The following is a 15,827-nucleotide window of genomic DNA, read 5'->3' on the forward strand; positions in this document are numbered from 1 at the left end:
AAGAAAAAAAAAAAAAGAAAAAAGAAAGCTATAGCCAAGGAAATCAGAGAAGCCTTTTGTAGCATTGTGAAATGTCATGGATTTTAAGTCAAAAGAAAGCAAAAGGATCCTTCAACAGTTTCTGTACACAGCCTTGCACAATGAATCGCGTAAGAAAGGCTTTTGGTAATGACGACATTGAAAATGATGATAAGTCTCCCTTCTGTGGGCTTCGTGGACACTGTCCTGGAGCTGGAAGTGGCCAGCTGGCAGGGAAAGAGCTCTTTCCCACTTATGTCTTTGTCCTTTGTTTATTCTCGATTACTCCCTTTAGTGGAAGGCTTTCCAAGAACTGTTTTTCAGTTCCTGGAGGCTGCAGCAGTGGCATCCTGAAGGGTGAGCGGTGGCAGAGGCAGCGAGGAGCCTCCCAGGCTGAGGAGAGGCCCAGTGCAAGGGAGAGTTGGGCCCAGGAGTGACACTCAACAATTTTGTTTTGAACTTCTCTGTTATTTCCAGCAAAGCGATTTCCGTGACATTTTCTTGTGGCATTTGAAGGGGGATAAAGTAGTTTTTTTTTCTTTATCATATTTTTTTCCTTTTCTCCCTCTCCAAAGCGATTTATCTGGTCTTTCTCCAAGAGTCAGCACTCCGCAGAGTCTAATCAACAGCGTGCATGTTGCAGAAGGGGGCATATGTGTGCTTCTCCAGCTGTGTGGGTGCCTGTGTACACGCATGTGTGTGCGTGCAGTGAGGCAGCAGCTGTGGGCACATCAGGAGAAATCCTGTCACACAAAGCTTGTGATGAAGATGCCAGCGATAAACAAGCTGCCGGAGGCCCACTGGGTCTCCTCCACTCATCTCCCACCACATTCAGACTCTCTGGCTAGTGGATTATCCATAACCAATCTTTAATCCCTGGCTTGATCTCAGGTGCCTGGTCCTATTACCCTCCTGATGTGTGATCATGAAAAGACCAATTAATTTTAATCTTAGCCCAAGCAAAATATAATTAGACAAATCTGCTAGAAGAATATCATATGAGGCATTTCAAAGCCAAAAGCAGGTCAAATTCTGCCATTGGAAGGCCAGAGACAACGTTATGTTTTCTCTTTGTGCAGCAGAACCACCATTGAAGAGATATCACTCATGCTACTCTCCACAGCAACCGGAGCTGAGAGAGGCCACGTTATATGAGTGAGACAACCTCATTTTTTTCTGTCTGTGAATAAAAATAACAATGGCTATGCTGGAACGGTAGTGCAAAATGTAATGAAATAACACCTGTAAACTGTAAAGTACTATATGAGGAGAAGGCATAGTTTTATGAACACAAGGCATAACTTTTTTTTTTTTTTTTTTGAGACAGAGTCTCGCTCGGTCACCCAGGCTGGAGAGCAGTGGTGCCATCTTGGCTCACTGCAACCTCTGCCTCCTGTGTTCAAGCAATTCTTGTGCCACAGCCTCCCAAGTAACTGGGATTACAGGCATGCGCCACCATATCCAAGTAATTTTTGTGTTTTTAGTAGAGATGGGGTTTCTCCATGCTGTCTAGGCTGGTCTTGAACTCCCTGCCTCAAGTGCTCCACCCACCTCGGCCTCCCAAAGTGCTGGGATTGCAGGCGTGAGGCACTGCGCCAGGCCCCAAGGCATACTTTTTACTGAATGAACACTTGCTGTGCTGGGATTGTGCCCAGCTCCCTGATCTGCAGCAGCCACTCTTTGGGACAGTTCATCTCCTCCCTCTGCATTGTTCAGTGCCGCCTGCCAGGACCTATGGAGCCTCCCCACGTTGGCTTTTCTCGCCTGGCCTCTTGTTTAAGTTGGTTTTGGGATTTGAAGGAGTAGGCTGTCTTCAAGAGTGTGTCCACCAGGAACCTGGCCAGAATTCCTGACTTCAAAAGAATTCTTAGGAAGAGTCTCACATGACAATGAATGCACTCACAGAGCCCCAGAAACCCAGCAATTCATTCTTCCTGGCCCTGAGAGGGCCCTTTTGTATCTCCCTCACCCCTCTTCCACCCAGGATGCAGCAGTCACAAAGCAATCATGAAACATACCCAACTCGGGCAGGCTTAAATCTCTGCTGGGTCTCCATTTTTCTTTCTTTAAACACCTACGGAATAAATGGAATTTATAATCAGAAACCATAAAATGTCTGATTATTACTCATCTTGATGACAATATTTAATAACTCGTATATGTTTCATTGCATCTTTCTACTGCCCTGTTGTGGAATTTTACTCTAAGGGACCCCGCCCTCTACGTCTAATACCACAGGAGAAGAGTCTCCTTTGGAGTCAGGGGCTCACAGTTGCTGTGAGGGTGCTCAGCTCCCTCCAGGTGGGGTGGGAATCTCAGCTTCTCAGGGCAGGGCTGGCCTCGTCCCACTGGACGGTGTTCTCAGGACACCTGCGATGGGGGCATGCCAGGGCTTTGTCACTGACTTCCATGCTGGAAATTCCATATTTGTAGATGAATTCCTTTGGTCCTTGAAAGCATCTTCTTTTCATGTGTTCTTTGTTACTATTCTGCTGTTCTCGGGAGGAAAACGTGTCCTCATTGAGTTTGGGGATTCTGTAATAAAGAGACATCCTGTGAGAAGGGGGTTGTGCCTAGAGTTGGGGACAGGAAGAAAGCTCGGGAGGGAAGAAACAGAACTGGGATTCAAAGCGAAGCCAGCATGCTTGATCATTTTGCTTGGAAGGATGGACTTACCCTGTTAAGCTCCTGATCTTTTCTTTAATAAAAATTATGTCTTGGCCTGGCATGGTGGCTGGCGCCTGTAATCCCAGCACTTTGGGAGGCTGAGGCAGATGGATCACCTGAGGTCAGGAGTTCGAGACCAGCCTGGCCAACATGGTGAAAAACTGTCTGTATTTACTAAAACTACAAAAATTTGCTAGGCATGGTGGCGCATGCCTCCCAGCTATTCAGGAGGCTGAGGCAGGAGAATTGCTTGAAACCAGGAGGCAGAGGTTGCAGTGACCCGAGATGGCACCGCTGCACTCCAGCCTAGGTGACAGAGGGAGACTCTGTCTCAAAAAAAAAAAAAAAAAAAAAAAAAAATATATATATATATATATATATATATATGTCTTATGTTCATACAGCACTTTACAGCCTACAGATATTATTTCATTAAATCTTGCACTACCTCTCTGTCATAGCCATTGCCATTTTTATTCTTTAGACAGGAAAAATAGGGATGTCTCATTCTCATATAAGCTGGTCTTTCTCAGTGCTGGCTGATGCTGCACTCATGAGTAATATCTCTTTAACGATGACTCTCTCTTAAAATAAAGTGATAGGGGGAGATCTTTGCCTAAGAGGAGTTCCCACCACCCCTAAATACTCCAGTGTTCACCCCCCCGGAGTAAAGGCTCTCACTTCCTTGCCACTATGTACGCTGCCAATCAGGATATTGACACTGATGTCAATACCACCTCCAATCCATGGAACTCACTCATCTTTTGTCATCCATCCTGACAATGGCTCTTTTTCCTTTCTGGCCCAGAATCCTTCCCAGGAACACACTGAATTCAGCTGTCATAACCTACAGTCTCCTTCAATCCAGAGCAGTTCCTTGGTCTCCTCCTACCTCTCAGCAAACTTCATGTGTATTCAGGCTTCTCATTCTGTAAAATGACCTTGAACCTGGATCTTTCCACCTTTTACTATGGCCCATCCTAGGGGTGCATCTGGGTGGAAACATCACAGAAGTGATACTGTGCTTTCTTGGGGGCCTTCACATCAGGAAGCACAGCATCCACCCGTCCTGCAGTGATGTTAAACCTGATTCCTGGGTCAAGTTAGTGACTGCCAGATTTTTCCACGGTATGGACAACTTTTTCTGGAAACAACATAAAAACATTGAAATTTTGGGTCATCTTAATGACGACAGCCCCACTCCCAACCACCAATCTTCAACACTATTACTTTTAAACTGAAGTAAACTTATTAGGTGAATTCAAGAATATAAAGCACAATCGAGGGTTTCAGAAAGGTGGAATGGAAAATAATCTTGCTTGTCAGCTTTGTAGCACTATAATGTCTTGGGAAAAACATGACTGGCTTCAAAATCAAAACATATTAATTTTTTGAAAAAAATACTTATTTGAAAAATATTGATTTTTTTTGTCACCTTTGAATCAGAAAGATTGGAATCCAGCTCCTGAGGTCTTGTGGATAAACTTCCAAAAAGATCCTTGGCTCAAGCTGTGGCTCTTCTCTTGCAGTCTTAAATAGTTGTCCCAAATTCCTTTCCTCTTCCTAGATTCCATATATAGTCTTCTTTATGTTTCATTGGTCTGTGGCCTTAGAATCTTGAAGAGTTGAAATAATTATCCGTTATAAGAAGTGGGGTGTTAGAAGTTTTGTGTTTGTCTGTGTAGTGTTTGCAATTGTTGGTTTGCTTTTTGCTTTTACCACCTTCAAGGATTACAATAGATTACTGCATAGAGCCATAGTGGACAGGAGATAAGAGGCTGGAGACATCTAAACATCAACTTTCTTCTTTCTATTCCGCCTCCCTACCCTCTCCCACATGCACAAACACACATGTGCACACAGCCATCTTGGCAAACGGCTAAATCTCTTCCGACCCAGCAGATAAGTCATAAAACTCTCAATAAATCAAACCAAGAAGACTAGTTTTGAGATTGACTTTTTTTCTCCTTTTTTGAACCACTGCTGAAGCCTTAAGGAGGCTGCAGCCCTTGCTGGTGCTGGCTCTGGCAGCAGAACTCCTAGTCATGCTCAGTTCCACCGCAAACAGACCTGGATCTAATGCTGAATTATAGGCTAGAGAAGGAGAGGACTCAAGGGGCAGATAATCACAGGCTATAAATACCTTCAAGGTAACAATGCAAATGAGGGAAGGGAATTGTTCATTTGCTCAGCAGGTGCTAGGACAAGGAGCACTAGCTTGGAGCTGAGGAAGAGAAAGTTTAAGCTGGGGATTAGCAGAGAAGCTCCTCACACAGAGAGTTTCCTGCCCAGGGCTCTGGACTTGGGAGTCCAGGGCCAGGTACCAGGGACAGAAGCATGATAAAGGCATTGGAAAGAATTCCTGCTCGATTCAAGGGTCACAGGGCTAACCCACAGCCTTCTGGTTGTTATCTATATTCTTAGGATGACATATACACACTCTCATTTGCCTCCGGCATTCAATTTATAGCCTGGCTGTTCAGGAAACAAATTCCTCCGGTTCAGTTCCTTGTGGCACCTGGAAGGATAAATTCCAAATCTCACTCTTTTTTTTTTTTTCTTTTGCCCCCAAAGCTGGGGTTAGCTGAAGTTATGATAACTAATTCTAAACTCTGATAGGTGCTAATCCCCTATGCAAAGATATAGGGCTCCTGAACTGCATTTGGCAGGTAGGGAACAGTCAGATGCTTAAAAGATATTAGCAACCACTGAAACAACATTCCAGTGGTAACCATTACTGTTTAAATTATTGTCTACTTTCTGAATGTGTGTCTTCATGGAACTTGCCAGAACCTTCCTATGGAGAGGAATCAGTGTACTCCCCCATGGTCTGCTTTCCTACACAAATGTCCATAATTTCCACCCTGGTTTCATGGCTCATTTCCGAAGGAGGCCTTCGCTCAGCTGTGTCCAACCAAGTCTGGGCTCCATTGTTTGTGATTTGTCTTCCATTCCATTGTCCTCATTCACACGCATTGAGTGCTTAACATGAGAGATTAAGACAATAAGGACATAGGCAAATAGAACTTTTCCTTACAACCCTCCTCTCAATGGTTTGAGGGAGCACTGCAGTAATGAAAGGTACATGGATTTGAAATCAGAAACACCGAGTTCCAGTCCCGGATTGGTCAGTTTTTAATGATCGGGGTCATTGACTTGACTCTACAGAATTTCAGATTGGGGATAATAAAATCTACCTAAAAGGTAATTGTAAGCTCTCAATTACACACACACACACACACACACACACACACACACACACACACCCCCAAAGGTTTGACACAGAGGAGCAGCCAATACTTTGTGGACACCAGCATGCAAAACACAGTGGAAAAAGTGCACAGACAGAAAGATTGTGAGGCAGCATTTTACTCCTCCACTAAGAAAAGCTGAAAAATGCAGTAAGGGCATTTGGAAGAGAGAAAGATATCCCCATTTAGGAAGTACCAAAAAGGCTATAGGGTTGTCATATTTTCAGCCTACAATTTGTTTCTCTCCAATTACTGGGAACCTTGTCTACCTACTCTTCACTACTGGGGAGTAATGGGGGAACAGGACAGGTGAAGGTGAGAAGCGACCTGCATTCTTGAAGAGACACGGCTGTGGATGCAAATTGCTATTCCAAGTACAGGCACAGCACTTGCAGGACAGAAGTTTGCGGGGCTGACCAAAGGGTGTGCTGCGCCCATCTCCCTCTCCAGTAGAGAACAATGTCACACAACTTTCTTCTCTTTGCCTAACATCAATTAATTGCGATTTAGAAAATAGGGTGAAATCCAGGAAGAGCTTCACAGAGGAAGGATATATTCCAGCAAAGGGCCCAAGTGAGAGTCTTGCCTATAGGAAAAGGATAACAGCAGAATACATATGTATATTAGTCAGAATTATCTAGAGAATCAGAGTTGGTAATCAATAGGGTGTATGTGTGTATGTGTATGTATGTGTGTGTGTCTTTCTATCTATCTATGTGAAAGAGCGAGATTTGAACAACTAGTTAATGGAATTACAGAGACCGGCAAGTTCAAAATCTACAAGATGGGCCAACAGGGAAGAGCTGGTGTCCCAGCTCAGGTCCAGAATTCTCTGGCTGGCAGAATTCCCTCATCTTCAAGGGAGGTTAGTCATTTTCTATTAGAACCTTCAACTGATTGGATGAGGCTCACCCCTGCTATGGAGAGTAATCTGCTTTACTGACAGTTCATGGATTTAAATGTTAATCTCATTTAAAAACACCTGCACATGACATCTGGAATAATATTTAATCCAATATCTGGATGCTGTGGCCCAGATATGTGGACACATAAAATTAACCGTCACAACATGATAGAGAAGTTACTTCATCACACTGGTGCTAAATACTGCTCTCTTTACATTCGGAGTATCTCCTGAAGACAGTGGGGTTTGGACTGAGCCTTCCATGGTGGGAGAAGTTGAGGGAAAATTCAATTCACAATTCCGGTGAGGAATGATATATCTGCTGGATAGAAAAAGAAAGGGAACAAATATTCTCTGCTTATTTGTGATGGATTCTGAGGCAGGCAACTCTTAGCTTAATTCAAGAGATCTTATTTACCATATTTAAACATTTAGGCTTGCTGCAATGAGCAATTGATAAAAGGTAGGAGTTTCTACTTCACTGTTTTTTTTTTTTTCTTTTCCTGAGAAAATAGGGAATAGGTCAAAAAAGTTCAGGAAAATAACGAATGAATGGGTTGAGGAGAAAGATCAGGCTGTGCAAAAAGCACAAGCAGTCACACTCCCCATGATGTAAAGTTGGTGGCATATCTTCAGTGCACATTTCTACTGAGGAAGGAAAAGATGGCAGCACCTGCCAAAAGGACTTCTGTGCTCCCTAGCCTCACACCCAGAATATGACTCAAACTGTCCCCATGAATGAGAAAATCAAAGATTTTTTTCTTGGGCTGTTTGCTACTTGTCAAGACTTACACATCAGGACATAACCTTTTCATGCCAATTATAGTGCATCTTCTAATAATTAAAAAGGAAAAGTCAAAACACGAATATTTCATATTCAAAGGTCACGCTATCTCCAGTCTCCTTCCCAAAGCTGGAGATGGGGAACTGGTGGGCTTCTCCATCATGATGCCACAAAATCCAAATGGAAATCATGGCCACTTGTCTACAAGTAGGTCACCTCTTCTCTCTCAAGGCATCCAGAGCCAGAGCCTGTCCAGATCACAGAGAGATTCTCAGACACCTTTGAGTTATGGCTATAGTCACAGAGCCTCTAAATTAACAGAGAGGGAGAGAGAAAAAACAGCACCAGGTATATAGCGCCATCACTGTTCAAATGAAGAAACTGAAGTCTAGAGAGGAGTGATTTTCTTTTTGCGACACAACTAATTTGTGGCAGAATCAAGGCTCAGACTCAGTTGGTTTGACCCCCACACCGTGCACATTCTCTTTGGCTTAGTTTACGAACTCGGTGTCTGAAATATTAAAGCAAAAGGTGGTAGAGGGAAGATGACAAGCCAGCACCAAAACCAGGCTTGGTTTCCCTACTCCTTCAAAGGCAGGAGGCTGTACTACAGTTGATTTTCAAGGTAAACTTCACTCCCCTACCACCCCCTAAAAGTAGAAAGGGCAGCATCATATCTTTGTACGTGGACAAGCCCTGCTATTCATGGCCAGATGGCATTGAATGGGTGTGGGTCTTGACTTTTCTTTTATTAAAAGGATGCATGTTTGTGTGCACTGGGGGAGGAAGTGGCCATATGATAGCTACAAATAATAATATTTAATAGTTACTGAATCCTTAATAGGTGACAGGAGCTATTCTAAGCCCTTCACAGGGATAAACTCATTTAATCTGTACAGCAACCCTACAGACTAGATACTAGTAGAGTCCCCATGTTATGGATAAAAACACTAAAAAGTTGGCTGGGCATGGTGACTCATGCCTGTAATCCCAGCACTTTGGGAGGCTGAGGCGGGCAGATCACCTGAGGTCGGGAGTTTGAGACCAGCCTGACAAACATGGAGAAACCCTATCTCTACTAAAAATACAAAATTAGCTGGGCATGGTGGTGCATGCCTGTAATCCCAGCTACTCGGGAGGCTGAGGCAGGAGAATCATTTGAACCCAGGAGGCAGAAGTTGCAGTGAGCAGAGATCGCGCTATTGCACTCCAGCCTGAGCAACAAGAGCAAAACTCCATCTCAAAAAGAAAAAAAAAAAAAGAAAGAAAAAAGAAACAGCAACACTAAAAAGTTAGAAGGTTTTAATATTCCCAGGTCTCATAGCTAGAGTAGGGCAGAGCTTAGGTTTGTGGCTCCGGAAACAGTGTTCTGAACTCCCACACCACAGCGGCCATGTAGCTTTGGGCATCTGGAGGAAGTACCGCCTGTAACAATTATGACATTCCACAAATAAACAATCCTTGGGTCTAGCACAGGGAAACACAGGGCCCAAGGGAAACACCAAGAAGAGCACACAGTGATGGGAAATCATGGAAAGGGGGCCATTCGGGAAGAGGCTCGCCATCCTATCTTGAGCTGGTGATTGACAAATCCCATAGGAACTATGTCACCTGTGGGTTCCTGGGACAAAACACTTCTATACGGGGAAAGAAGACAAAGGCTCTTTTGTAGAATACAATGGTTAATAATTCTTGAGTGCTTCCTGTGTGTCAGGGCTACTCTTAGCCCTTTAGGTGCATTCAACCTTCACAGCATACCATGAGGCAGGGGCAGTTAGTGGCTCTATTAGCTGAGGCACAGAATTTTGCAGAGCAAAAGCCCAGCATTACAGCTGGGTAACAGCTGATGCTGAGACCCACGGTTTGGGTCAAGCAGTGTAATCCCTCATCCTAATGTAAAGAAGAGCCTCAGAGTAGAGCAGGGTTGACAGAGGCCACGGCTCTGAGGAGTGAGTAGGTCTGCAGGTCTGTGAAGACTGGACACCACACCTCACCCGGGAAGCAGAGAGGGTAGGGTTTATTCATTCATCCAAGCTGAGCACCTAATGCGTTCCAGGCACTGGGTATACAACAGCAAACAGGCAAAGACTCCTGCCCTCACAGGGCTTCCAGCTGGAGAGGAGAAGGTGATAAAGGGAAGAGAGATCCGGCATATCTGTGAGAACCAATCTAGCATGGTGGAGCCCTTCCCTCAAGCCTGCACTGGCTACACAACTGCGGGCAGGTGGGGGCCCCGTGGAGAGCCAGCTGACACATAAAAATGGCCTTTTGCATTTCTGCTGACATGTCGTCTGTATCTGATGGAGCAACGTCTTCATTATGAAATTAGATGAAAATTCCGATGCACAGACTAATAGATAGCATCCCACGCTCTTCCTCAGGGGCTGAGCAGCAGAAACTGCAAGAGCAAGGAGCAGAGCCAGAGCCTGCCCCCACCCCATCCAATTCCATTTTCATACCCACCTGTCATCTCCCCACAAACGTCATTAGCTCACAGAGGGGAAGGAGTCTCATTGCATTATCAGCCACCACAACAAAGGAGCTTTTTGTACTGAGGCCGTGGTTGAATTATGGAATAACTAGATACATTTGATACAAGAGGCTCCCTGATGGGACAGGGCTCCCTGGGGCCCAGGTTCCTTATCTCCAGAGCAAGTGTGAGCGGACTTTCTGCTTAGGAAGGCTGCACATGGTGGCCACTGAAGACCAGAGAGGTGTAGTTGATGAGAAAGCAAGGTACGAGAAAGTGGGGTACGTCACTCTGACTTCTGCCTTGGAAGGCTCTTGGGTTCATTCTTTTCCACCCAGGGAGAAAGAAAGTGGATTAATACCTGGAAGATTAAGCACCTGACTCCCTGCCTTTCCTTCAATCTCCTAGTTTTCCCAAGAGACCCCTGTCTTCCCCACCAGCCCTGCCAACCAGTACAGTTTCAACCTTGCCGTTCCCTGAGGGCAAGCCAGGCACAAGCAAGGCTCAGTGAAGCCAGTGCCTGAGTTTGATTTAATCCTGTCCAGTTCACTTTGTCCTGGTTAAATGCTTTCTAGCCATCCTTCCCTGCCATCTATCTGTTTGTAATGGTTCACGCCATGAAAACCACCAGCTTCTATTTAATAAAACCAAGCCCCCACACTCCTACTGGCAATGGAAGGGCCTTGGACCTCCTGGCTGTCTCTAATTCCTGTGGCTTCATCCTCCTCAATGAAATTCTCTGCCCAGGCAGGCTGTGGAGGAGACTGCCTTGGCTCGGGAGCCTCTTCCCCGTTCCCCACCTGGGGTGCAATGGTTTTGCTGGGGCAGCAGTTCACTATCCAGTCTGGAGTTGAGTCACTTTTGCTCATATTTGCACTCTACCTCTAAAAAGATCCCTTCTAACTGGGTCCGAGGCACGCCTCTTGTGTTTATAGAGTAAACTGTCCATTTGGTGGCTGCTGTCTTGCTAACTCGGCAGGGATTGCTGTTTGCTTGTGTCTCCTTCTGTTTCCCAGGTGCAGGGCTACACTAGAGATTCAGGTGAGATCCCTGCAGAGGCCAGGGAACTTGAGGGAGCTTTCCTACAAAGCTCTGACCATTACCCTGGTAAGATGACAGAGCCAAGCTTTGCTAACGATGTTTCTGTGCTTTTTAGCAGGGAGGAAGGGACGCTGTGTCTCCATACATCCCTGAGGAAGGGCTTGCTGGTCTTTATCTGTCCCGCTGGGATGATACTAAGACCTCTCATTGATAGAGTGCCTATTGTGTGTTAGGCACTGTTGTGTGCATTGTCTCATTTAATCCTCATAATAGCTCCGCAAGTGAGGACTACCATTCTCATTTTACACCTTGTCTAAGGTCAAATAGGCAGCTGGTAAAACCCCCATCAGTATAGCTCTAAAGCCCCTGATGAATAAGTTCTGGAGAAGTAACGTACAGCATGATGACTACAGTTGATAACAATGTATTGTACACTTGAAATGTTCTAACAGATTAGATCGTAAGTATTTTTGTCACACACACCAAAAAGAGGTAACTATGTGATGTGATGGATATGTTAATTAGCTTAATTGTGGCAATCACTTCACAATGCATACTTACATCAAAACATCATGTTGTACACCTTGAATATATACAATTTTATTTGTCAATTATATCTCAATAAAGCTGAAGAAAATGAAAAGACTGAGTGCCTGGGAACAAAAACAAAAACAAAACAGGAAATTCAGTGAATCCTGATTTCTAGCACAATGAAACCCAAACTGTCTAGCGAGCCTTGTGGGCTTCTTTCTGGCTTCTTCTCCTGCCATTCTTCAGGCACAAGTCACTTTTCACTGTGTCTTACCAAACAGGCCATGATCCCTTAAACCTCAGCTTCTTTGTTCTTTCTTTTGTGTGCTACAAATTATCCGATTCCGCTCTCCAATTGGTAACTTCCTACCAATTCTAAAAAAACTACAGACCCATCTCTTCTGCTAAGTGTTCCCAAATCCTTTGACCCTTAGATGGACTCATCTTCAAAATTTCAGACTTGTTAGATGCCACTCTCTTTGCTCCCATCACACTGTAGGTAATGTGTTACACATCTATCTTCCCCGTTAAGTTATGAGCCACCAGAATGCAAGCACAGGACCTCCTACTGCACTGTTGTCCTTGTATCTAGTTCAGTATTTGCTACATTGTGGTGGCTTATCAGATGATGATGATAGCACTGTTCTAGGCACTTTATATGAAGGAGGTACTATTACTGTCATCTTCAGTTTACAGATGAGAAAACCCAGGCAAGAAGAGAGTAACTTGCCACATTTATCCCTTTAGTAAGTGAAGGAGCCATGATTGAAATCTCAGCTTCTGGCTCTAGTGCCTATACTTTGAGTTGCTACTCAAAACTGCTTTCCAGTAAAATATTCGGTTAAAGAATATTTTATGAGGCCAAAGCTGGGTGGATAACCTGAAATTAGGACTTCGAGACCAGCCTGATTAATATGGTGAAACCCTGTCTCTACTAAAAATACAAAACTTAGCCAAGCATGGTGGCGTGCGCCTGTGGTTTCAGCTACTCGGGAGGCTGAGGCAGGAGAATCGCTTGAACCTGGGAGGTGGATGTTGCAGTGAGCTGAGATTGCACCACCACACTCCAGCCTCAGCGACAGAGTGAGACTCAATCTCAAAAAAACAAAAACAGAATGAATGAGACCATGGATACCACCCAGCCTGTTTTGGAGAGGGCATTTCACACTGCGGAGAAATGTGTCGTTCATTCCCCTCCAGCTCATGACTCATTTTGACCCATCTGCCAGCCTGGATCTCCTGCCTTAGGAAGTGAGCTTGGCACAGGTGAGGGCTGTTCTCCTTTCGGTTCAGCCCCAGGTTTGGTTCCTTCAGGTCAAAGGTCACATTGCAGCATCCCGAGACAGGTCTCTTGTGGTACCTGCCTTCCCACTCTTTCTCCCTCCTCCTTCCACTTCTTGTCACAGATGTAAAATCCTCACAGCCATCTCTGACGCTGCTAACCACAGGCATTCAGGAACAGTCTTGCTCCAAATCCTGTCTCCTATTTTCATATTTCCTGTGGCGCTTTATAGAAATAGCAGAACAATTGCTCATCCACAGGGGGTAAAGGGAGCAGGATTTTATATAATTAAATTTTAAAGTGACAAGTTTTTCCAGCCTGTGGGGTAGGGAGAGGGAAGGGGAGATGGGATGAAGACCTCCTGCATTTAAAGAGAAGCCTGGTCTTGGCATCGGCGACATAGAATCTAGCTTTATTCCTCTTTATTTTTTTATTTATTTTACCAATGACAAGGACTGTGGACATAATTTGTACCTTCAGTGCAGCCTCTATTTTCATTGAGCTGCAGCAGCATTGAGTGCTAAATGAGTCCCTTGTCAAAGGCTGCTTGGAGTCACCCACTTCCAAAGGGAGCGTCTGGATTTTAGGAAGTGTTGGTAATTTATTTCCATCTCCTGCACTAGTGGAAGAGAAAACAAAATGATGGTTCATCTCCCAAAAGGAACATTCTTAACGTGATAAGGGACAGAGATCAGAAACATCTGTCTGTAGCAAGCAGGCCTGGAGTTTCCCCATAAACACAGGTTTCCATGCAAACCAAACAAAGGAGCATAAGATACAGGCCAGGCAGATTCCACTTCAGCTCCCAGATTGAAGTAAGTCTCACAGCCTCCTTCCTTTTAAGGTAGGGGACCAGAGGGCCAGCCTGGGCTCTGATGGCCACACCCCAGCCCACACCCCCAGCCAGGCTGGCCTCACACATCACGCCCGAGTGCACAGCACACCACTCTCCAGCCATTTGTTCCTTTGATGTGTGCTAAGCAAAACATAATTACCCACTTTGTCATATTGCATGTGACTTTGACGGCCCAGTGTGTGGGCCTTTAAAAAAAAATACATTAGAAGGTCCTCAAGGGAAAACAGTGCTCCTTTTAGGGTTTGTTTCAGGACTTCCGCAAGGTTCTAAACAACAGACTCAGTGGAGCCGGTTTGCCTAGTAAGGAGTAGGGACTTTGTCCTCACCGCCTGTCACTTACAAATAGAGAGAAAGGAGAGAATACGAACAACAGAGTGGGAAGTGCGAAGAGAGGCACATCTGAGGTTTTCATGAAGAAACTGGGGGAAGGAAAGTACAGGAAACCAAGAGGCATGGAGCACTGTAGCACCCCTCTTTTGCATGAGGGATCAGTAGCATCCCTCTTTTGCATGATAAATTGTTTCCAAAACCAAAGATGGATGTCTCTGCAGGAACCCTCTCCCTCCACCTTCAGAAACTTCCTACTTATGCATGCATTTAGCTCCTTTCCCAAATCCCTTGTATTCAAAGTCTCATTTCTCTTGTTCACAGAGACTCCTCCTTCTCAGCACACCCAAAGCTCATCTCTCCAGCAGTGCCCTCCTCCCTGACCCAATTCTCTGCTCCAAAGGAAGGCACCTGGCTACTTTAAGATAGCAGAAATATGCACAGCACACACAGGCCCTCTCTCTCTCTCTCTCTCTGTCTCTCTGTCTCTCTGTCTCTCTGTCTCTCTGTCTCTCTGTCTCTCTGTCTCTCTCTCTCTCTCTCTCTCTCACTCTCTCACTCACACACACACACACATATCCATCTCACCCCTGACCCTCAGAGACTTCCCCTCTTTGTAGAGACACACACCATACCCCCTGGAAACAGAGCTTTCTAAACACATTCTGAATCTACAAATGCTGCTAGGGCTCAGGCTGTGAGGTTCCTTAAATGTGAAGTCTGCTCATGACTGCAATTAATTGGCATTGCTGTGCTAATGGTAAGGCAGCCTCCTGAAATAACCACCAGCAGCCTGCTGAGTGCAGGGGGAGACAGTGTTAGGAGCTGAGCCCTGTGCGTTGTTTACAGTAGAGGAGACGAGGAAACTCGTGAGCATTCTCCTTTTTTGTAAGGCAAAGTTTCACAATTGGTTGGTATTAGCAATTTTCAATCATCTTTTATTAGTGCTAGATTGATTTTCTGGGGTTTTTTTTCTAATGTGTAAAAGCAGAATTCTCTGAAGAACTTTCATCCCTGGTCAGTTGATTAAAAATAGCACCACTACCCAGTTGCTTATCAAGAAGCTCAGAACGAGCTCCTCGTGAAAAGCTCTTTGGATGGGAACAGATACCGTGTGCTGCTGATGGTCCCACCCGGACGCATGCTAAGTGAGATGGTTATCTCTGGGATGAGGTTGACTTGAGGATCCCCTACTCATTGTCTGTGTCTCTGGCAGAACCACTTTTGACAGTGGGATGGCAGGTCTAGGGGATTCGTCAGAATCATTCATTCCTTCAACCTTTTCTGTCCTCATTCTGGGCAAGCACGTCCCTGATTTCAGGGTGCAAATGAATTCCAGCTCTCCTCTAGCCTAGCGAGAGGAGAATGTGCGAATTTGTTTAAACTATGTCAGCTCTCTAGGGCTCATTTCCTCATCTACAACATGGGCACATTGATTTAGATGACTTCTATGAGTCTTTTCATCTATCAAGTAAATTGGTCTAATAAAAAGACTAAGGTCTTAGAAACAAGCTAATCCCTTGTAGGGAGGATACCATATGTTGACACCCAACTATATCAGAAGGCAGTGTGTTCAATGTGCTATAGGAGACACAAAACATTACAGGCATTCAGAAGAGAGAGATCCCTTCTCACTGGGATGACCAAAAGACAGGACTCCATGGAAGGGTTGCGGGGGCGGTCAGTCGAAGCATGT

General features: G+C 45.0%; 1 protein-coding gene across 7 annotated transcripts in view; it reads left to right on the forward strand.

The window, feature by feature from the left end:
• The window catches only part of NTM (neurotrimin), a 965,686-nt gene that overhangs the window by 507,492 nt on the left and 442,367 nt on the right, over positions 1-15,827 (forward strand). The gene's annotated exons all lie outside the window — the stretch shown is intronic.

This window comes from Pan paniscus, chromosome 9 (assembly GCF_029289425.2).
Source record: "Pan paniscus chromosome 9, NHGRI_mPanPan1-v2.0_pri, whole genome shotgun sequence".
In the NCBI taxonomy this organism is placed as follows: Eukaryota; Metazoa; Chordata; class Mammalia; order Primates; family Hominidae; genus Pan; species Pan paniscus.